Raw genomic sequence first — 23,124 nt, 5'->3', positions numbered from 1 at the left:
TGCCAGCCCACCCAGGGGGATACAGCCATGGTCACTTCAGACCCAGTTCTCCCATGAGAGTTCCTGGCCCGATGCAGAGAGAATGTAAATATCAGAGGAACTGAAACCCGTTTCTTTTGATAATTTATGCTTGAAAATAATTCACTGTAATTCTAATTTATAATTTACCACGAACTTGATCATTTCGAGGTACAAGGATAAAACTGAGTTTTAGACATGCCTGGGGCCAGATTTGGGCTTGGGGTGACCCTACGTATTAGTAATAATCCTTTGGCAAGAATCAAAAAATAAATCTGTTTGATTTAACCCGTCAAGAAATAGTTTTGGACTTATCTGTACCTAAAAGCTGAAGGGTTAGGTCTGAATTTGGAGAAATCTTAATGTGGCTTCCTTACAAATTTACCAAGATTTTAGTGGTTTATCTTACTTCAATTTTAGCTCTGTTCCCAGAAGTTATACCATTCTTCTCAGCCTTTCTCTGTAGTTTCCTCCCTTCCTTCCTTTCTTTCTTCCTTCCTTTTCCTCCCTTTCTCTTTCTCTTTCTTTCTCTCTTTTCTTTCTTTCTTTCCCTCTTTCTTTCTTTCTTTCTTTCTTCTCTCTCTCTCTCTCTCTCTCTCTTTCTTTCTTTCTTTCTTTCTTTCTTTCTTTCTTTCTTTCTTTCTTTCTTTCTTTCTTTCTTTCTCTCTTTCTCTCTTTCTCTCTTTCTTTTTCTTTTTTGGCTGCACCCGCAGCATGCGGAATTCCCCAGGCCAGGGATCCAGGAATCAAACCCAAGCCACAGCAGTGACAACACCAGATCCTTAATCCACTGCACCACAGGGAACTCCTAGTAAGATATCTTCTGTCTGTTTTTTGGTTTTGTCTTTTTAGGGCCACACCCACGGCATATGGAGATACCCAAGCCAGGGGTTAAATCAGAGCTATAGGTGCTGGCCTATACCACAGCTACAGCAATGCATGATCTGAGCCACATCTACAATCTACTCCACAGCTCACGGCAACGCCAGGTCCTTAACCCTCCGAGCAAGACCAGGGATCAAACCCGCAATCTCAGGGATACTAGTCAGGTTTGTTAACCACTGAGCCACCACAGGAACTCCAACTCCTAGTCAGATATCTTTTTGAGGGTTTTGTTACTCATATGAGTTTTGTTTTGTTTTTTTTTCTTGAAAAATATCTGGGTAATTTTTTTGTCTTAATAAGTTATTCTATTTTTATTACCAACTGTGCTCCCTGAAAATTAGTCTGATTTATAGTGAATATCCTGACAAACTCTTTAGGCTGTAATAGTCTCATTTATAGAAAATAAAATCACTAAGTATGCTTTCACGAAGCTCTTTCTGGTGCAAAACTTAAAAGTTAAATCATATTTTTATGTATCAAAATTATCCATGTTCTTGTTCTGATATTTTTTGATTATCTTTGGGCCAGGTGTTTTGCTACACTTTAATGTTATATGTAAGCATTATTTACTTTCCTATGTTTTTTGAGGCAGTACAAATCATTAATTAGGTTCTCAGTTGATTGAAAGTCACAAGGCAGACAAGGATGAAGCAAGTTTGAAAAGAATGTTCTTTATTGGTGTGTCAATGACTCAGTTTTAACCTTTTTGACCTTTGAATCACTGAATTATGAAATCATTGTGAACAGTAGCCCAGTCCTCCATAATGACATATTTTCCCCATCCCCACTCTTGCCCTACACACAATTCCACCAACATAGGTTATAGTTGTGTCTACACCCCCTGGGAAGTGTACACATATTTAACAAGAAATATAAGCACGAGCCATGTTCAAGGCACTCTACTGGCCAGCGGTGAGCACAAGGATGAATGAGGGTGATACAATGGTAACTCAGCAGCAGCATGAGGATGTTATTAATCCCCTTAGAGCTGGAAGGGCAAATAAATATGCCTTAAAAAAAGAAAGATAATGGGTATATAATACTAGAGATCAGGATAGCTCCTGTCCTAAACACATAATCTCTGCTACATCACTTAACCTCTCTGGATAGTATTTATTTATTCAAGAGGATAGAAACTGGTTTTTTTGTTCATTTGTTTTTTCCATCTGTACATTCCCATACCTAGCATGCTCCATGGTGGGTCTCCCCCGCCCCTCAAACACACAGGTAGGTAAAGAAAGATTTCTCAAGTTGTGTTTGTTATTGAAATGAGTGCCTTTGTGCACAGGTTGACCTCTAAATGCTTTTTCAGCACTAGCATTCCGGATTCTAAGAGAATTTGGCCTGCCTCTGTGTTACTGCGTTATCTTCATATTCGTGAGGAGAGAAGGCCCAGACACTAGGAGCAGAATGATAATTCATGATTAACAGGAACACCACCTGTCTGAAGATGTCCTTCCTGAGAAAGGTCGGCTGTTGCTCTAAGTCAATAGACTTCTCTGGCAAAGTGAAAGTGCTGGGTTATCCTTTCTCTCCTCCTTCCAATTTTTTTTCCTTTTGTACTGTTGCCTTTGCAAATGTTGATTTGCGAAAACGTGAAAGGTCAGAAGTAAGCACGTTGAAAAGAAATGGAGCAATTCTTTTTCATTTGTATGTATTCAGGCAAAAAAGATTGAGAAACCGATCCACATTATTGAACTGTGGGCTGGCGCTTGGAGACCTGATGTTGCCACCTTCTTGGATAAAAGACTAGAGCAACAGAGGGAAGTTATACCAAAGGTCACTCAGAATACTGATTTAGAGGCATCAGAAGAAAATGAGTGAACATTAGGTGGTCCTGTGATATGTTAACTGGAGGGCAGTCACACACAGGCAAATAGAATTTAGGTCCCTAGAAGTTCCTGCCTGGAAAGGTGAGTGGAGACAGGAGAAAAAAAAAAAAAATGGAGATAATTATACACAAGACAATCAAGGGAAAAAAAAACTGTTTCAGTCCTGGGAAACATTTAAGTTCAGCCCAAATAAGATGAAGGCCCTTAAAAATCTGAATAGGAACATACCTATAAATAAGAAAAGAAAAATGTAGGGACCTGCCTAACCTCACATGAAACCATCCCTACATGGGGTTAAGGATCACCAAACTGGTCTTACAGATAGATGTTAGAGCATCTGAGGTGATGATGGCTCTTTGCTGATGCTTTACATTCTTAATTCTTTACCTCTTCAAGGTATAGCTTTATTTCTACTTTATTCTGCCACTTAAGTAGAGACAAAAGTAGGTGCTAACTAGATTCATTGGAGTATATATGTACTGAGGCTATGTTGATGAATTCTTTCATTTACTCATAGACCCCTTTGCTTAACTTGCAAGTTGAAATACGTTGATACAGAAGTAAGTTAGATAATAGTTGCCAGGTTTAGGAATTTTTGTTGAGTAAATAGTATATAAACTACACATACTTATATACACAGGTATACTCATTCACATAAATGTCCACTTTTAATTTTGCCAGAAATTAAAAATAAACAGTATTAGGATTACCATTTTGACTCATCAGGTTAAGGACCTGACATTATCTCTATGTGATGCAAGTTTGATCCCTGGCTTCACTCAGTGTGTTAAGGATCTGGTGTTGCCATGACTGTGGCATAGACCACAGATGCAGCTCCAATTTGACCCCTAACTTGGGAATTTCCATATGCCGCAAGTGTGGCCATTTAAAAAAAAAAAAAAAAAAAAAAGCAAAGCAGTATCATTTGGTTTTTTTTTATCATTTTTAATGGAATATATGACACAAAACATAGGAAGAATATACTCTAGAATAAATCACAGTTGTAAATTTAATAAACTTGAATTATAAAAAATTCATTAAGTTGATCCTACTTTGTCATGCCACACACATTTGAAAAAATTAATTATGGGTTGACAGCAGTCCTTGGATTGGAATATTATGACTTAAGACCTATCACCTGTGACCTAAGACCTATGGCTTAAGTATTCAGGATAAATATAACCCCTCTTTCTGTTTCTGTGTGTGCATGTGTTTCCTTTTTTCTATGCTTCTCTCGACCTTTTTCTTCTACTCCTTTTTTTCCTTCTCATCTGCCCTTGCCTTAGGATGTAATGGCCATAACATACCTTTGTTCTTGCACCTTAAGGCTATCATGGAAGCTGAAAACTGGATTAAAAGCTTTTCTCAAGTTGTTTAAATATATCTTATCTAGGTGGCCCATCCCATTAAGCAATGAAACTCACTTTCTGTGCTGGACAGGAAAAGACTAAATGAAAAGTACTTGGGGTAGAGAGAAGGAAGTGCTCAGGGCTGAGAACAGGATAAAGAGCTAAGAATAAAGTTGGGGTGAGGGTGTGGGCATTCAGAACGTGAAGCATCAGAAAACTAAGAATGACACCAAAATCTGGGCAAAATGCTATTAATGGTAGAGAAGAAGGGTACATCCATACTCGGGATATACTAGGGCTGAGGTGAAGGCAATTCAGAGTAATAGACTTGGGCCATGATTATTTACACCTATTATCTGAGAATTCTCAAAGTCTCAGGTACTATTGCTTAGTCTCATTTCCAACAATGGTATCTTCATATCTCAGACACCATAAAACTAGCGGTATCTCCTGGAATCAAAATGTCTAGGTATAAATTCTCCCACATTTCCAATTAGTGCATATTACCTTTTGCTTCCTAAGAGATAAAATAGGATATTAAGAAAGTATTATTTTATTTCTTATATAACTATTTAACTTGTTAAGGAAGTATTAAAGGATTCTCGCATAACTGTATATCCTGCTCATCATTCATTGCCTTCCAAATCACATTAAAGGGAAATGAGCCCCAAAGCATTGGCTATATTTTTATTTTAATTTGGTTTACTAAGCTTTTTATGATTTTTAAACATTCAGAAGAGACAAGAGTTTTCCTAAGCTAATTTTCTTCAACACAGTGATTATTTTCCACTGCTTTTTAGAATGTTCCATACAGATGTCTTATGAGCACAGCAATACTATCTCAACCTGGTCCATGCCCCACTTTCCCCTATTTCCCTATTTCAGTGAATACTACCACTGTTCTTTTAATCACCTGTAAATGAAAGTTTACACTTCACTTGAACTGTTCACTCTTTCTCACTCCCAGCCCACATTATTTGTTGTGATGTATGCTTGATTCTGGTTTGGTAGCATCATTTCAATTACCTTCTGTCTCTATCTTTTATCTACTTTGAGACTAATTTAAGCTATGATTCCCACTGATTTTTTTTTTATCAATTTTGAACATATATGCCTCTGACCTCAGTGTGTCCTCAATGCCTATAAGACAAGCTCAAAGTTATCAGCCTAATGCTTAATACCTTTTTGACCTGGTTTTATCTTCCCCTTCCAATTTACTTGACTTGGTGATTCTCATCACCACACAAACATGCTTACAGTGTTTCACCTTAAAAAATGTAAAAGAAAGGAAAATCAGATCTGGATCCCGCTCCCTCTTGTAAAAACTGCCCCATTACTTCTATTCCTTCTAGATCCTCTTAAAAGGTTTTATATCTATTGTTTCTATTTTTATCTTTACATGCTCTCTTAAACACAATCCAGTCCAGTTTTGCCCTAACCACACCCCCAAACCTGCTTGGCTAGATACCATCCTGTCATTTTTTAATATTCATTTAACTTGATCTGTCAAAAGCATTGGACATAGTAAACTACTTTCTCCCTCTTGGAACACTTTCCCTTGGCTTCTATGCATTCCTGATTTTTCTTCATATTTCTGGTCTCTCTTAGATTATTTTCACTGGCCTTTCTTTATGCCTCCAGATCCAGCTATTGAAGATCTCTAGGCTGAGTCCTTCTCGCTTTTTTCTTCTTCACCCACACCCACTCCTTTAGATGGCTTTACACAGTTTCATGGCTTTACAAGCCATTCACATTGTATTTACATCTCAAGTTTAGACCTCTCCCCTAAACTTCAGAATTATATATCTAACTACCTGATTAACACCACCACTTGATATCTCATATTCATATCAAAAATAACACATCCAAAATTGAGTTCCTGATATTTTCCTGTCAAAAACATAACATGAAACCAAAAGTAATTCCTTTCTCAGTCTTCCCACATCACCTGTTCATCTTTTAGTTGCCAAAGCTGAAAACCTAGAAGTCAAATTTGAAACTTTTCTTTCCTTCATCCATCTCATCCTTAGCCTATAACCAGGATCTGACCATTTCCCCCACCATCATCTTGGCCCATTCAGCATCTTCTCTTTTTTGGATTATTGGTCTAACATCCTAACTGATCTTCCCATTTCTGTTCTTGTCTCCTGCTCTCTTCTCTCAACTCAGTGGAGAGATTTATCATTGGAAAATGCAGATTGAATCAAGCTCCTCTTCTGGTTAAAACCCTCCAGTGGCTTCAGACTGAATTATGCCTCTGGGTTTTCTGGGTCTCCAGCTTGCAGACGACAGATTGTGGGAATTCTCAGCTTCCATAACCAACTGGAAAGAAAGAAAGAAGAAAGAAAGAAAGAAAGAAAGAAAGAAAGAAAGAAAGAAAGAAAGAGAAAGGAAGGGTGAAAGGAAGGAAGGAAGGGTGAAAGGAAGGAAGGAAGGGTGAAAGGAAGGAAGAGGGAGGAAGGAAGGGTGAAAGGAAGGAATGAAGGAAAAAAGAAGGACAGAAAGAGAAAGAAAGAAGTGAGGAAGGAAGGGAATGAGGGAATGAGGGAAGGAGAAAGGGAAAAGGAAGGAAAAAGAAAAAGAAAAATATGTAATTGGTTCTGTTCCTGGAGAACATGACCAGTGCAATACATATGACAACACTTATTAAATTATATGTTAATTTTCAGTTTATTGTATGTCAATTATGTTTCAATAAAGCTGTTTTTTTTTTTAAACGAGAACCAATTTAAAAAAAAAAAAAAAAAAGCCCTCCAGTGCCTTCTTAATTGTGTCAGTAAAAATCAGTGCACTTACTATATTCTCTAAACCCTACATGCATTGTTGCCTGGTTACCTTGTTCCCCTCATCTCAGGCCGCTATCCAACCATATTACCCTACTGTTCCTGGCTTGTTCCCACTTTAGGTCCTTGGTACAGGAGGCCTTTCCTCCCTTCACTCACACATCCAGTAAGACTAGTGCAGGCTTTGATTCAAAATTCACTTTCTCAGAGTTCCCATCATGGCTCATGGGTAAATGAACCCTACTAATATCCATGAGGATGCTGGTTTGATCCCTGACCTTGCTCAGTGTGTTAAGGATCCAACGTTGCCATGAGCTGTGGTGGAGGTTGCAGACTCAGGGCGATCCAGCGTTGCTGTGGCTGTGGTGTAGGTCAGCAGCTGCAGCTCCGATGTGACCCCTAGCCTGGGAAACTCCATATGCCAAGGGTGCAGTCCTAAAAAAAAAAATAAATTCATTTTCTCAATGAGGCTCCCATGCAACTCTCACTCAAACATTTCATGTTTCTATCATTTTAGTTCCTTTTCTTGATATATATTTTTCTATAACATGTATTTTTATCTTGTATAACCTCTTACATATTATTTGTCGCCTCATAGAATGATGTCAAGGGGTTTTGTCCAATACCTAGAACACACAGTAAATTTTGAATCGTTAATTATTGAATGAATAAATATACTTTCCACTACTTTTCAGCCTTTGCTTCTGAAAAATATAGATGATGTTCCCAGATGCACATTATCCTCTTTTTGCCCTTCTTTAGTTTGGCAGCCTTTTCCTCTGCCTGGAATGTCTTTTGTCCTTTCTCTAAATCTACTCAAACCCAAATTTTATAAACACTTCATCTCTTTTCTAAAAGTTTCCATTGTATGCAGCTGCTTTTCAGTATCTTTTTAACCTAAGAGTATTTGGCTTTATTCTGATTCTTGTCACAGTTTTACCACACTTGGAAGTAATCTCTCACCTTCTGAACAACCATGACATCCCTCCAAAATGTCCATCCCCCACTGGTGGTAAGTTATCCCTCTTTTATTTATTTTGAATAAATTTATTTTTAATAAATTTTATTATTATTATTGTTGTTGTTGTTTTATTTTATCCCTCTTTATTTATTTTTAATAAATTTATTTATTTTTTGGTGTCACACCTCAGCATATGGAAGTTCCTGGAACAGGGGTTGAATTGACGCTTCAGCTGCACCCTAAGCCACAGCCATGGTAACACCAGGTCTGAGTCACATCTGTGACTTACACCACAGCTTACAGTAATGGTGGACTCTTAACCCCCTGAATGAGGCCAGAGATCGAACCTGCATGCTCACTGAGACAGCGTCAGGTTCTTAATGCACTGAACTACAATGGAGACTCCTAGTTATCCCCTTTCATTCTCAGTCTGAACACTGTATATAAAGTCAATTTTATTGTCATTAGTCCTGATACACTTTGAATCCCTTGCCATGGTAGGTATTATATCATTTGTCCCTATTTCTCCTTGATATTTTTTAATCATTCTTTTTATTTCTTTCATTTTTTTTTGGCAACTTAAAGTTATAGAGGGCTCTGAGGAGTTTCACGTGTTTTTATTTTTTAGATGCCTCCTTTTTTTTCCCCCTCCTTGCTGTGTCTTCCATTGCAGTAATTTTTCATTGAAATGGTTTAAGTTGTGGTCTTTGGAGACCTGGGGTTTTGCAGAGTTTCATGTTGTAGAGATAAAAGGGGAAGTCAAGAAGATGGAATTCCTAGATCATGTCTATGTCCACAACTCTAGCCCTCATATCTGTTTCTGCTATACCTGTCGGATATGTTGGGATTATACACCTACACATGTGTGCACACAGACAGGGACATGTTTTCTTTGACAAAATGACTCTGTTCTTAAAGATATTTTTAAACCCCGAATATATGGCCACTCATCAGCACAAGAGTTTTCAGTTTCCAATTTCCTTTTGAACCACACTCCAGAGCACATTTATATTCCCTTTTCAACTTTATGAGCTCCAAGTTATGGTCATTGTCTAGATTTAGGTTCTTCTAAATAAAATCATAGATAGTAGAGTTTCAAGGATGCCTTTTGAACTTCCTGTACAACATCCTGTTTTTTTACAGATGACAAAACTAGCCCCTAAGAGGGACTAATTTGTTCACATTCACGCTGCCACTTAGTACAAAAGTCAAAAGATCAAAATTAGAAATGGGTTTCAAAAAGAATGCACATTTTATCCTCTACCTTGCCAAAATAACCAGTATTTTCTTTTTCCTTAGGTTACTCTGAAATATTACTCAGTCTACTGAGCAGTGAAAGTTGACTCAAGGTAAATGAGGAATTTACTAAATATTCTATTTTTAACAGGCTTAGGTTCCTAGCAACTATTGTTGTAGTAGATTTCTACTCCTGTTTAATCTACTCAAGGTGCAGGTTTCTGATCTACATTATGGTAATAGGATGGCAAGGAGATAATAAGAAAGAACTAAAGAACAAAAACTGTGAAGATGAATCATATAGGAGATATGTGAGGAATAAATACCTCTCAGCTCCAGAAGAATCAAAATTATGTAAAATGATCATCAGGGTCTCATTGAAAGATCATGGACTTTAGAAACATTACACATATGCTTAATTTCCTGCTCTGTCATCTGCTGTTGTGACCTTGGACCAGCTACTTAATATTTCTGAGCTTTGGTTTCTCATCAAACATTAAAATGGCAGCAATAATAGTATTGTTGTATAGATTGAATTAGATAAATTATGTAAGAGACACTGCCTCAGAGTAGTCTCTAAATAAATGGTAGATTTTAGTAATTGAGTAACAACATAACTCGACTAATAGTGTAAAATTATCAGAGAGCATACTGCATTATTAATGTGACTTCTGATGTTAGACACACAGACTGAAATTTTTTTTTCTTAACTAAAGAATTGTTGATTTACAATGTTGTGTTAAGGAGAATAATATGAGAAAAAGAATGTATATATTTGTATAACCAGGTCACTTTGCTGTACAACAGAAATTGACAGAACATTGTAAATCAACTACATTAAAAAACAAAACAAAACAAAACAATGTTGTGCCAATTTCTGCTGTATAGCAAAGTGACCCAGAGACTGGAGACTGAATTCTCTGACCTGACTCTGCCATCAGTGATCACACCAATGCTATTATTTGTGATGAAACTCTGAAGATCCCTAATACCACCCAGTGTAATAGCTGCCTCCACTAGTTTTAATGGTGAGGTGCCTGGCACATGCCCTGTAACAAATTTTGGTTTTCTCTATTTTGGAGATGATATAAGTATGCCATCTATAATTTAATATTTCTTGCTTGCATTGCTCATACAGATCTTCTGATGATGTATGACTATGTTTTATTTTACTGGTTTAGTTTAAGCAGAAGGAACAAACAGACAAGTCTACTTTTACCACTAGTTCTTCTGAGCCAGTATCAAATGCCTTGGTGAGACTAATGTGTTTTATATGCAGATTCCTGGAAGGAAGGTGAGTGGCTGACCTCCTGTTCCACTGCCTGGAATCTCCTTGGACTCTGGAACAGAGAATTTAAAATATTAATGCTTTGAATAATAAATTAGAGCTTAAAGTAAATGAGGTATGAGCATAACCATTTTAATTAGTTTTAGGCACAATTTAATGATTGTTTGGCCATTAACGCCAGTAAACATAAAAATGCATGGGAACAAGATGTATGAGTTCCTTGTTACTTAGCTTTGTTTTAACTGAAGACTTTGCAAAGATGTATATCATTTTAATTTTGGTTCCAGAGGCTTTTATGTAAATTAATTGCATTGGAGAATTGGCAAGAACATTTTATTCAATTTGGAACAGCAGTGATTATAAGCTTTACATTAATATAACAACAATTTAACAATGGCTGATAGATGGGCCACAGCCATGCAATTATCAGAAGTGAGCCACTCTCTTGATCTCTAATTAGGTCTATAAGCAAATAGAGTTTTGCCAGCACTAATTGCTGTATTAAAGCTGGTAGTGAGGTAACAAGTGAGTCCACGTTAAGGTAGTCAGCATAGGGTGCTGTATATCCAGAGATTTTTCCCATTTTTTGACTTAATCAGATATGCAATTAAATTATATATGTTGTGGAAATAGACATTTAACTGAATTGGAAAGCAGTCGCCTCCTGGCTCAATACAACCATATGTCTTGTTAACTGTAGACACCAGTGCTTCAAGTCTAAAGGATAAGCATTAGGTTGTTTTCCCACCCTCCTTACGGCCTGCTCAGATGCCTGTCCTCCTCTAATAGCTTCAACTCTAATAGGACCTAGAATGCCTAGTGCTACATGCCAGACAAATACGTCGGTCGACGGAGGAGGATGAATAATCTTTGATTTGTTGCTGCACATTAGTAGGGATTAAAAAGCACTCAAAGGGGATTTGGAAGGCATTTGAGCACCAGGCTAGATATTGTGGGACCCATTTTAAAGAAGGCAGGAAATCCCTTTATTTTTTTCAGGCTTTGACTAAAAGCTTGGCCCATTATGAGACAAAGGCTATTTGCCTTATTTTATTTTTTTTTTCGCCAGCGTATTCTAATGCGCACATCAACAACATTTAAAGGGAAAAGTTTTTAGTTTAGGCATCAGGTTGATTTCAAGCTAGATCTGGAAAAGGCAGTTTTCTAAGGAAGCGTCCCTAAGAAGTCAACTCAGAGAGAAATGATCACATAATTTTTAGAAGGGAAATTACTTCTGGAAATACTCCTCCAACTGAAAAATAAATAAGTCCTCCCCACCCTTATTTGAAATGGAAATTGATGTGCATGTGTGTCCATGATAAAGAACTTAATATAATTCTATCAGGGAATAATTTCAAATCTTTGACCTGCTCTTTTGTATCCCAAGCAGTGACCATTGGAAGAAATAATGTTCAGAGGTCACAAAGGGCAAAATTTGAGAGCAGGAGATAACTATTGTGCAAACAATAATTTTGCATGTGAAATATTAATGCCATCATTTAGAGAGGTACCTAGAAAACATAGAAGATATATATAGATATACAGATATGTGTGTGTGTGTATATATATATATGTATATAATGACAGATATATAACTGATAATTACTATTTCACTGATAATTTATTCTGGGAATTGCATACATTTGTGTTAGCAGTCACTTGTACCTAACAGTTACTCGCTGGACAACTAGGGGATGAATAGGTGTGCCCATCACTCACTTGGGTGAAGTGATCTCAAAGGAGGATCAGACTCAGTGTTTCTGTGTCAGGCCTGGACTGTGCTGGCCACTTATCAGGATAAGGCTCTGCTCTGAGCTATTCCTGAGGTAGAGGTGTCAGCGAATAGCTATGACAAAACATGAAGCTTGACCTTCTCCAGTTCTTTACCTTGACTTATTCAAACCTGGGGTATCCATCACCAACCTCAGGATAAGGGATAGAATCTCCCAAAGATGGTTATTAATTTGCCCAGTGCAGGTTAGAAGAAGGAAATGCTCTTGGAGAGAGGGGGATCTTTAGAGCCAGGTTAGGGAGACAAGCATAGAGTCCGCCCTCCACACCACATCTGCAGATTGCACATGTGTGGTTGATTGAATTAGTGAATACGAAACCGGCAGGTGGAGCGCTGACTGTACCACACCATTTTGTGTAAGGGACTAGTGGATCTATGTGTTTTGGTAACCTCCGGGGGGTCCTGGGATCCCACCAAGGATGCCAGAAAATGACCTTCTCAGGAGAACATCCCAGCAAGGGATCAGCTTTCTAAGAACCATGGGTAAAGCAGTAGTTAGCCAACTGTTTGAAATTTTCTCCTTTTGTTACAGTTCACCCAAATTACCCCTACCCTCTGGTATAATCATTAATACTCATTTAGCTTTGCTCAGTGGTGTAGTGGGGAACAAAACTACGGAAACAGAAATGGAAGACCTGGACTTTCCTCCATCAACCTATAGTCAGGTGCTCATGAAAGGAGGACATTCCTGGTGGTAACTGGCAGCAAATGGATCACCTGGCCATGCAGCTGGGGGAATCATCCTGGACGGTCCACTAGGGTCATGGAGAAAGGTTACTCTTGCAGGTGGTTGAGGAGGAGGAGAATGTTGTTTCTATCGGATTCACAAAATCTTAGGACTTAAATTATAAACCGTGTGTGTGTGTGTGCATGCGCTTATGCATGTATGTGCCTAATTGCATTGTGGAAAGGGCATCTGATTTGGCACAATTGCCATTCAAAGTGTTATTACCTTTTCTGGCAGGTTCAAATTTTCACAGAGTTAATTTTTCACAAAGTTATTCTGACGTAGCAAAAGTGTGCGGCAAGGAAAACCCTGCATTGTAGCTTGGTGGTCTTCAGGTAATTCACACTTCACAATAACTAAGAAAGTAGTCTCTATGTACCTTAGTAAAAACAAAGTGCAATAACTGCTTCTCTGACTACTACTACATGCCAAAATCATTGTGAAATATGTGTGTATATAAGATATGTCTATGTCTTGTCTCTTTTGTCAAAGATTAATCAACCATAGGTGTCTGAGTTTATTTCTGGGTTCTCTATTCTGTTCCACTGGTCTCTCTGTCTGTTTTGGTACCAGTACCACATTGTGTTGATGACTGTGGCTTTGTAATAGTGCCTGAAGTCTGGGGGAGTTATGCTCCCTGCTTGGTTTTTCTTCGTCAGAATTGTTTTGGCATGTCTGGGTCTTTTGTGGTTCCATATAAATGTTTGGATTGTTTCTTCTAGTTCTGTGAAAAATGTCCTGGGTAATTTGATAGGGATTGCATTGAATCTGTAGATTGCTTTGGGTAGTATGGCCATTTTTACAGTATTAATTTTCCCAGCCCAGGAGCGTTGAGTATCTTTCCATTTCTTTACAACTTCTTTAATTTCTTGATTAATGTTTTGTAGTTCTCAGCATATAAGTCTTTCATTTCCTTGGTCAGATGTATTCCCAGGTATTTGCTTGTTTGGGGAGCAATTTTAAAAGGTATCGTATTTTTGTATTCCTTTTCTACTATTTCATTATTAGTATACAGAAATGTGACTGATTTCTGAGTGTTAATCTTATATCCTGCTACTTTGCTGAATTTGTTGATCAGTTCAAGTAGTTTTTGGGTCGAGTCTGTAGGGTTTTCTATATCTAGTATCATGTCATCTGCATACAATGACAGTTTTACCTCTTCTCTTCCTATTTGGATGCCTTTAATTTCTTTTGTTTGTCTGATTGCTGTGGCTAGGACTTCCAGTATTATGTTGAATAACAGTGGTGAGAGTGGGCATCCTTGTCTTGTTCCAGATTTGAGTGGGAAGGCTTTCAGCTTTTCTCCATTGAGTATTAAATTTGCTGTGGGTTTAAGTGGCTTTGATTATATTCAGGAATGTTCCCTCTATACCCACTTTGGTAAGAGTTTTGATCATGAATGGATGTTGGACTTTGTCAAATGCTTTCTCTGTATCTATTGAGATGATCATGTGGTTTTTGACTTTCCTTTTGTTAAGGTGGTGTATGACATTGATTGATTTGCGTATGTTGAACCATCCTTGTAACCTGGGATGAATCCCACCTGGTCATGGTGTACGATCTTTTTTATATGTTATTGGATTCTGATGGCTAAAAGTTTGTTGAGAATATTCGTCAAAGATATTGGCCTTTTTGCCATTTCTTGGGCCGCCCCCACAGCATATGGAGGTTCCCAGGGTAGGGGTCCAATCAGAGCCATAGCTGCTGGCCTACACCAGAGCAACAGCAATGTGGGACCCGAGCTGCGTCTGCAACCTACACCACAGCTCACGGCAACGCCAGATCCCTAACCCACTAAGCAAGGCCAGGGATCGAACCCACAACCCCATGGTTCCTAGTCAGATTCATTAACCACTGCACCAGGACGGGAACTCGTACTATAGTTTTCTTTTTTCATGGTATCTTTGTTTGGTTTTGGAATTAGGGTGATGATGGCTTCATAGAATGTCTTTGGGAATGTTCCTTCTTCAAACTTTTGAAAAAGTTTAAGGAGGGTGGGTATAAGTTCCTCTTTGTATGTTTGGTAGAATTCACCTGTGAAGCTATCTGGTCCTGGACTTCTATTTGTAGGGAGTGTTTTTATGACATATTCAATTTCATTTCTAGTGATTGGTTTTTTCAGTTGATCTATTTCTTTTTGATTCAGTTTTGGCAGGCCGTAAATCTCTAGAAAGTTGTCCATTTCTTCTAGGTTGTCAAATTTGTTAGCATATAATTGTTCATAGTATTCTCTCATGGATTTTTGTATTTCTATTATATCAGTTCTGACCTCTCCGTTTTCATTTCTTATTTTGTTTATTTGGATTTTTTCTCTCCTCTTCTTGGTGAGTCTGTCCAGAAGTTTGTCAATTTTGTTTACCTTTTCAATGAACCAGCTCTTGGTTTGATTGATTTTGTCTATTGTTTTTTCTAATCTCTATTTTATTGATTTGTTCTCTGATCATTATTATTTCCTTCCTTCTGCTGACTTTAGGTTTTGTTTGTTGTTCTTTTTCTAATTCATTTAGGTGGTGGGTTAAGTTGCCGATTTAAAGTAAGTCAGAAAGAGAAAGACAAATACAATATGATATCACTTATATCTGGAATCTAATATACAGCACAAATGAACCTTTCTACAGAAAAGAAAATCATGGACTTGCAGAATAGACTTGGGGGCCGAGGGGACTATTGGGAGCTTGGGGTTAATAGATGCAAATTATTGCTTTTGGAATGGATTGGTAATAAGATCCTGCTATGTAGCACTGAGAACTATGTCTAGTCACTTATGATGGAGCATGATAATGGGAGAAAAAAGAATGTATACATGTATGTGTAACTTGGTCACCATGCTGTACAGTAGAAAAAAAATTGCATTGGCAAAATAACAATAAAATTTTTTTAAAAAGTTATGTCTATATCTATATATATATTACATGTTCACAATATTACTAAAATGTGGGTATTATTATCTCTACATAAAGAGAAACTAAGGAGAAAGGAGGATAAACAGCTGCTGAAGAACATAATGAGGTCAACATGTAAACCCAGGCCAAACTGATCCTCAAAGCCATGCTTGTTTCTACAAGGCTGCTTTCCAGCTAGGTATCAGGTGTACCTTGAGGGATGTTAAGTTTTTAATAAGACTATGCTTGTACTGATGTGTAACTCTTTCCAATATCTTACACTCCTGTCTTCTGGCAATGGTATTGTCCTTTACCTCTAGATTAACCAAGGCAATGAATGTGATCCAAGGGTCATCAAAATGCTGTCCTTCCCTAAATCCTGCCAGGGAGACTAAAAATCTAACATTTGAGAAATCTATTTTAGTCCAACATTATGACTTGGTAAGGTGTCAGTATGGTTACTGGAAAGAATACTGTGTCATGATGGTTGGAATAGCACATTTTTTGGCTTCAGATTCATTATGGGTAACAAAGAATTTTCCAGAATAAATGGTCTTCCAATTTTCCTCTTGTCAGAAAATTCAGTATGTGTTTGATGATATTTGTATTAAGACTTTGTGTTTTTCTTTTTCTGGAAATAAACATATTAGCCCTCATAAATTATCAGAACTCATGTCTGTGTATGAGTCTTCCGCCATCACAGAAGAAAGAGCTGCCCCTTGAGCAATGGAACAGGGTGGGGAAGTAATCATGGTGAGGGTACAGAGGGAAAGGATGGAAGAAAAGTCAGTTGCTTGGGAGGGTAAGAAGACATTATAGATACAATCTGAGCTGACTGGAGAATGTATATCTCTGAGTGCCAAGAAGATGAACTACAGAGCTGTAGGTGCTGAGTAACGATAGATACTCACAGGAAAAAGAGATGGACAAGTGAGATAGCCATATTTAGAAACCATATTCCTTGAAGTGGTTCTGCCTAGTAATAACACCTAGGGAGCCTGAAAATGTGGGTATTATTATCTCTACATAAAGACTCAGCTGTAGCCCTGAGTCTTGATTCCAATTTTTATTTAATTCTGCAAGATGTCTGTTTTTTTTTTTTTTCCCCAAGTCCTTGACCTATAGGCCAGTAGTAATGTGCAAAGTAAGAAATCTCTGATGCAGAGAATCAACCAGGAAGTCAAGAAGCCACTAGAAGTTAGACTCCTTGGTTTCATGCCTCCTGCTCCAGCCTCATGTCAGTACTTCAGAGTTCTAGCAAGGTCTTCATCCCAAATTTCTATCACCAATTTACTTGGCAAGAGATATGCATGACTGGACTAAGGCTAAATGGTCACCTTTTGAAATTTAATGTCCCTGACCTTAATTAGTAGTTTAGTCTTTCAGACCTTCATTTGTTACACTTAAATGGATTTTATAATTGGCTTTGCATCCTAGTTAGGTGGGTTACCCCATCCCAGTTCAGGAAAAGCAACCAATTAGTTCCAGTTTCCCATTCCCTCCCACTTCTTTGGAACAATTGCCCTTACTTCTAATTGCTTAAGCACAGCGAATACAATCCAACAAGATCATAGCCGGGCACAGCTAATGCACTTAGTGAAAAGATTATTGAATTTATTAAGCATTTGGCCCAATATAGCTCCTAACAAATGCATTTGGAGGATATGACAGCCCTGGTGAGTGAGTTAAAGACTCATTATTTGGACTGCTGGTGTCCTTGCGTGGAAACTGTGATTCTTGTCAAGTCCATTAGCTGCTTTACAAAACAAGAGCTGTCATTTCATTAAGCTGCTCCACACATATAAACAGCTCCAGGGTGAATTCTGGTCACTTCTTGTCTATGTCACCATGCTTTCTGAAAGCTGACTCCTCCCAGTGTATGCCAGCAGCCTACAGGTCTTCATTGTATAAGGAGGTACAATGAAACTCACTGAAGAAGCAGTCATTGATTTAAAAGAATAGAAAGTTAGATTTGAAATTTTTTATCTTTTTTGGTCTAATTTTCTCAATGTTTAAAGAAAGAAAACACCATTTTAAACAGATTAAATTTAGAGGATTTACTTGGTTCACTTTTTGGTTAAGGACAGAACAGGGACTGGAATTCAAATCTTCTTTCTTCTAATCTAGTGTGTAATTTTCTGAAAAATCACACTACCCTTCTGGTAGTCTGCTTATGTTAATTTCTTTAGTTCTCCATTTACTATTTAGTACATATTTATTGAGGTCTCCATTTGTGCCAGGGACCATTCCGGTGCTGGAGTTATGTCAGTAAACAAGGCTAAGTCCTTGCCTTCGTGGAACTTCAGTTCTAGCTAGGTCAGACAAAGGATCAATTTAAACATATGATAGTTTATCAGGTTAAGTAAAATAAGCCAGAATAATGATAGTTTATCAGGTTAAGTAAAATAAGCCAGAATAATGGGGATGGAGAATAACAGGGTGTCTTTTGAGATAAGGTGTTAGCAAAAGTCTCTTTGAGGCTGCATTGCAAGAGCAGTGATTTGGCTGAACAGAGGGTAAAAAATAACCACACAGAGAAGAAAATTGCAAAGGCCCTGAGGCAAAAATAAACGTGTGTTTCTTTTCACAGCATAGCAATGAGGCCAGTGTGTCCAGAACAGTGAGGGTGGCTGAAAATAGTAGGAGATGAGTACATATTTATAGCTCATGATTATTTCTAGTTCCTATATGAGTAGAATGGCAATTCCAGTGAAAGCAGAAAGAGAACATTCATTGTCTCAAAAAGACTGAGAAGTGGCTGCACAGCAAGGAAATTTTACATTTTCTCCATGATAAAACGAAAGCCACATTCAGTCCCTCAACTGATCCACCAGGCCAATGGTATGTCTTTATTTCAACCTAAAATGGCTGTGCTCTGGTCCTGCGAAGGTTCTGGAAGACATATGGTGCAGCAGAGACTCATTTTGAAATGGATGAAAAGAATTGAAAGAAAATTAATGAATGAAAACAAAGAACGAATCAAAAAATAAGACAAGTAAAAAGAGATAGTAGCAGAGATTATGAGATGCTATTGAAGATGGAAAGAGTACTGGTGAAGTCCAGTGGGAAGAAGGAATGTAGCCTGCTGGAAAATGAAGGCATGTATGAGTATAGAAATACCATTAAAAAGGGGGACAAAGGAAGAGTTGGATGTTGACAAGTAGAGGTGACTCCCTGGGAATCCATTGCAAGCTAAGGAAATAGAGTGAGCAAAGACAGGAAGAGGAAATGAGTTAGTGAGAAGTTTGTTCTGATGGTAAGAGGTCCAGGTGGGTTGGAACTTAAGAGTAAGAGAACATATTAGATAAAGTTTAAATATAATAAAGAGATTTGAATGCTTTAATCAGGAACTTGAACTTAATTAGGCAATACAGAGTCATTGAAGGTTTTGCATCAGAAAGTGACAGACAATAACAAAGAAGATGAATTAGCTTCTCTTTAGTTCTTTGTGCAATTATCATGGAAGGATTTAGCGATATTTGTCTTTTCCACTTTTTTAAGCTTTGGCAGTCTTTTCACCCACAGAAATCTTTCCAAGGGCCCACATTGATGGACTGTGAAAAAAATAGAATTCATTTGTTTTGAAATGTGGTTGGAATTCCTGACTTCTCAACATCTTTCTTCACATCTAATGAAGTCCCAAAGGGATTTTCAAAAAAACCCAGGATCATGAGAAACATGATTTGAACATCATTGTGTCAAAGCATCTTCTTTTTAATTGTTATAGTTGATTTACAATATTGTGCCATTTTCTGCTATATAGCAAAGTGACTCAGTCATACAAATGTATACATTCTTTTTATATTATTTTCCATCATGTTCTATCCCAGGAGATTGAATATAGTTCCCTGTGCTGTACAGTAGGACCTCATTGCTTATCCATTCTGAATGTAATAGTTCATAATTCCCAGTCCATCTCAATCTCTCTCCCCTGACCTCCTTGACAACCACAAGTCTGTTCTCTATTCCTGTGTATCTGTTTTTCTTTCATTGGTAGGTTCATTTGTGCCATATTCACAAATTAGAGTTCACAAATTAGTGATATCATATGGTACTTGTCTTTTTCTTTCTGACTTACTTCACTTAATATGAGAATCTATAGTTGCATTCATGTTGCTACAAATGTAAGCCAAACATCTTAATCTACTTTCATGTTCTGACCTTGACAACTTTTAGGAGAGATTAGATTTTCACTTGTAAAATAGTGCATTAATTTTCCTTGGCTTATTTAGAAGGTATTCCTTTAAAACACTGATGTGTTATTAGCACAGAGAGCCCTGTACACCAACAACATTAATATATTTGAGACTGGGTTATGAAGCTCACTGCTGACAAAAAAACTGAGAGACCAAACAGAGTCACTCCAAGTAACTAGCACCTAAGAGACTTTGGAATCTTAGAATGATGCAAATGCATTTTTCAAAAGTAATTTCACAAACTTTGGGCAACGTGAGAAAATTTACACCAAACGCTAACACCATCCATTCTTTCAAAACGGTTGTTTTCCCAGCATGAGCTCACTCATGTTTTGACAAACATTTCATCTTCTGAGTACCTGAAAATGGAAGCCAGGATGAGGTCGGTGGTGATCTTCTTTGGCAGGTGGGGATATCAAAAAGAGCAGAAATGAATTTAGGCTTTCCTCCTTCCCGACTCTACACATCTCAACTTCGAGTCTGGCTGTGAATTTACAGCACAGCATTGACTTGTGCTTCAATCTGTTCAGATTCCTCACTCCAGCTCAGAAAGAGGAGAATTTGAAGATTTTTCTGAGTTCTGACAAATGTTATCCATTCCATCCCCACCCCCACCCAATCCCTTCTGTACACTCACCAACTGTGCTGACACCCCCCTGAGAAGTCACACCTCTCTAAAAAGATGCCCGTGTGGTTGCTACCAAGACTCTGTGCCTGGAAAGACACCTGCAATGTACCAGTCTATTCTGTGGGCTTGGGGTAAGACTGGAGAAGTGCCATCAGGAGATGGCACAACTTCATGTTCTTGCAGGGGCAGTGGGCTTCCATATGCTGTGACCCTATCAAGCAGTTGTTTCCTCACATGAACACACAGATTCTGTAGTGGGTATGGTAGTTGACTCTCTGAAAGAGAAAAATGGTGGAGGAATATCCCAGCTCCAGGTGAGTCTTAACTGCTCTGTATACCACCATTAATCCAATCAGACCTGAAAGCTGGGCTTTGTGGTTTCTGCAGCTTTGAGGTTTTTTTTTTTTTTTTTTTTTTTTTTTTCTTTTTTTTTTTTTTTTTTTTTCAGGGCTCTGCTTACACCTTGCTTGAGAATTCATTCTTCTTTCTTTCCAAGGTGGTGGTGGGGGGAAATAGCAGAGGAGTGAGGTATCTCAAAGAAGAAGTTGTGTGTTAGAGATCGTGGCTACTTTGCAGAATAGAATGGTATTTGTAGAATTAATAGGAGTTCCCATTGTGGTGCAGCAGAAACCAATCTGACTAGTAACCATGAGATTGCGGGTTCGATCCCTGGCCTAGCACAGTTGGGTTAAGGATCCAGCATTGCTGTGAGCTGTGATGTAAGCTGGCAACTGCAGCTCTGATTCAACCCCTAGCCTGGGAACCTCCATATGCCACGGATAGAGCCCTAAAAGGAAAAAAAAAATAAAGTGAGGCAATCTGGACTCAGCTCCTGGTATCATCACTTATTAATTCCATGATGTATTATGTAGCTTAGGTGTCCTGATTACATGATTTTTTTTTTTTTAATAAGTAGGTAGGGGAAAAAAACAACTCTTCCTCACAGGACTATTGTATGTATTATATGATGATGCTTTACAGAAAATTGGAAAGTGAAAAAGACATTTGGTTGTTTTTAAGATTTATTTATTTTTTTAAATTATATTAAAGTATATTTGATTTACAATGTTTCTTCAGGTTCTGTTGTGAAAAAGACATTTGGAAAAGTCTAAACACTTAATTTTAAACACACTTAAACATGTGATGGTTTCATCCTGTAACACCTTTCAGCAAAACACCAGAGGTTTACATTGAATTGCCCACACCTCTTCTCACCCCACCTCAAACTGAAAGAGTGGCCAGAGGGGTATGTTAATGAAGCAGAACAAAATAAGTGGATTCTCACTGAATGAACCATTTCAGTGTAGACTAGAGGAAGCAGGAAATGGCAGTACGATGGGCCGAGGTGAGAGGTGAGGAAGATCAAGGTGATGGGGAAGAAACCATTGTCACTTATAGATCCATAAAAAAAGAAAATAATCAAAAGCTACCCCAGTGGCCTTGGAATTGTCCCTGGCAGCGCCTCTGAGAAGCCTCCGTGGCTGCATGTGACTGTAGGAGAGATGGGGAGTGGGGAGATCTGGAGGGTAAACCATTAAGCTCTGGGGTGTCTCTAGCTTCAGCTTGGTGGGTTTTTACAAATACGAAATCTCTAACAGAGACTTCAGCTACCTAGGGATGGGACTAAGTGCTAAAAAGAACAAAACTGCTCTTAAGAAAGAAATGAAGAGTGTTTTGTTTTCTGCTTAAAGGGGGAAGATAAGAGAGAAGGAAAAGAGCCATGAGCAAGGAGACCAGAGGCTGCAGGGCTTCTGCAAATGACCAAGGACCTATTTGTGGACTGAAAAAACAGTTTAAGTAATTTTCATTGTTTGAATTAAATCTCTCCATCTAGCAATGTCAGCAAAGTTAAGTTTCTCCTAAAGTGGTTTTTGTAATTATCTATGGGAAGACCTGGATTTATTCTTTTCAGGTACATACTTCTTAATGTAGCCTAAGTGTGCATCACACATTTTCGTGATTATTTCTACTTAATTTTTATTAGACAAATTAAGCCTCTCATTTAGCACAGAGCTATGCACATATTGGGAGCAGCCTAAGATTAGATGTGACCAGGTAAAGCAAAGCAGTCACATTGGCTGATTAGGATTTTATTTCCCATCCTCTTGTCACATGTCAGCGAAGGGATTAGATTAAGTGACATTAGGAAGGCAACAGGAAAGAAAAGGAAACATGAGATTGAATAATTCTCAAACTGGATAATTTAGTCGTAAAATAACTGATGCGAGCACACCACCTTCACAGTCCCTTGAGGGCTGTAGAAATACGATTCACAGCCCTTTTGTTCAGAATCAGTTCCTCCAGCCCAGCTGCAACAACTGCTTCTGATGTTCAGCTGGGAAACCCAGGCAGATGTCGCACATCTTACTTTTTATCACCTCCTACAGGAGTGCAATGTGAACTAAAGGGGCGTTTATATTGTTAAGTCCACCAAAAAGGAAACTATCCCAAAGGCTCTGGATGCGGAGATACCAGGGATAAGCATAACTGGATTTTCCAGGGGATGGAACTCTGTGTAAGATGTTTAGGCAGGAAGGAAAAGAGAGG

At 38.1% G+C, this 23,124-nt stretch overlaps 1 long non-coding RNA gene across 2 annotated transcripts in view; it reads left to right on the top strand.

Annotated features, from left to right (window-relative positions):
* The window catches only part of LOC102162238, a 65,779-nt gene extending 43,365 nt beyond the window's left edge, over positions 1–22,414 (top strand). The window contains exons 2-4 of one of the 2 annotated variants that reach the window (XR_308034.3): positions 7,802–7,879; positions 9,128–9,177; positions 22,269–22,414. This is a non-coding gene — a long non-coding RNA (uncharacterized LOC102162238). Of the gene's footprint in view, positions 1–7,801; positions 7,880–9,127; positions 9,178–10,343; positions 13,371–22,268 lie in introns of those variants that run through there. The other variant, XR_001301409.2, reaches the window with a different exon arrangement.

The sequence above is a fragment of the Sus scrofa genome, chromosome 15, assembly GCF_000003025.6.
Source record: "Sus scrofa isolate TJ Tabasco breed Duroc chromosome 15, Sscrofa11.1, whole genome shotgun sequence".
In the NCBI taxonomy this organism is placed as follows: Eukaryota; Metazoa; Chordata; class Mammalia; order Artiodactyla; family Suidae; genus Sus; species Sus scrofa.
Note: the sequence above shows the minus strand (reverse complement) of the source record. Positions and strands in the feature narration are given on the sequence as shown.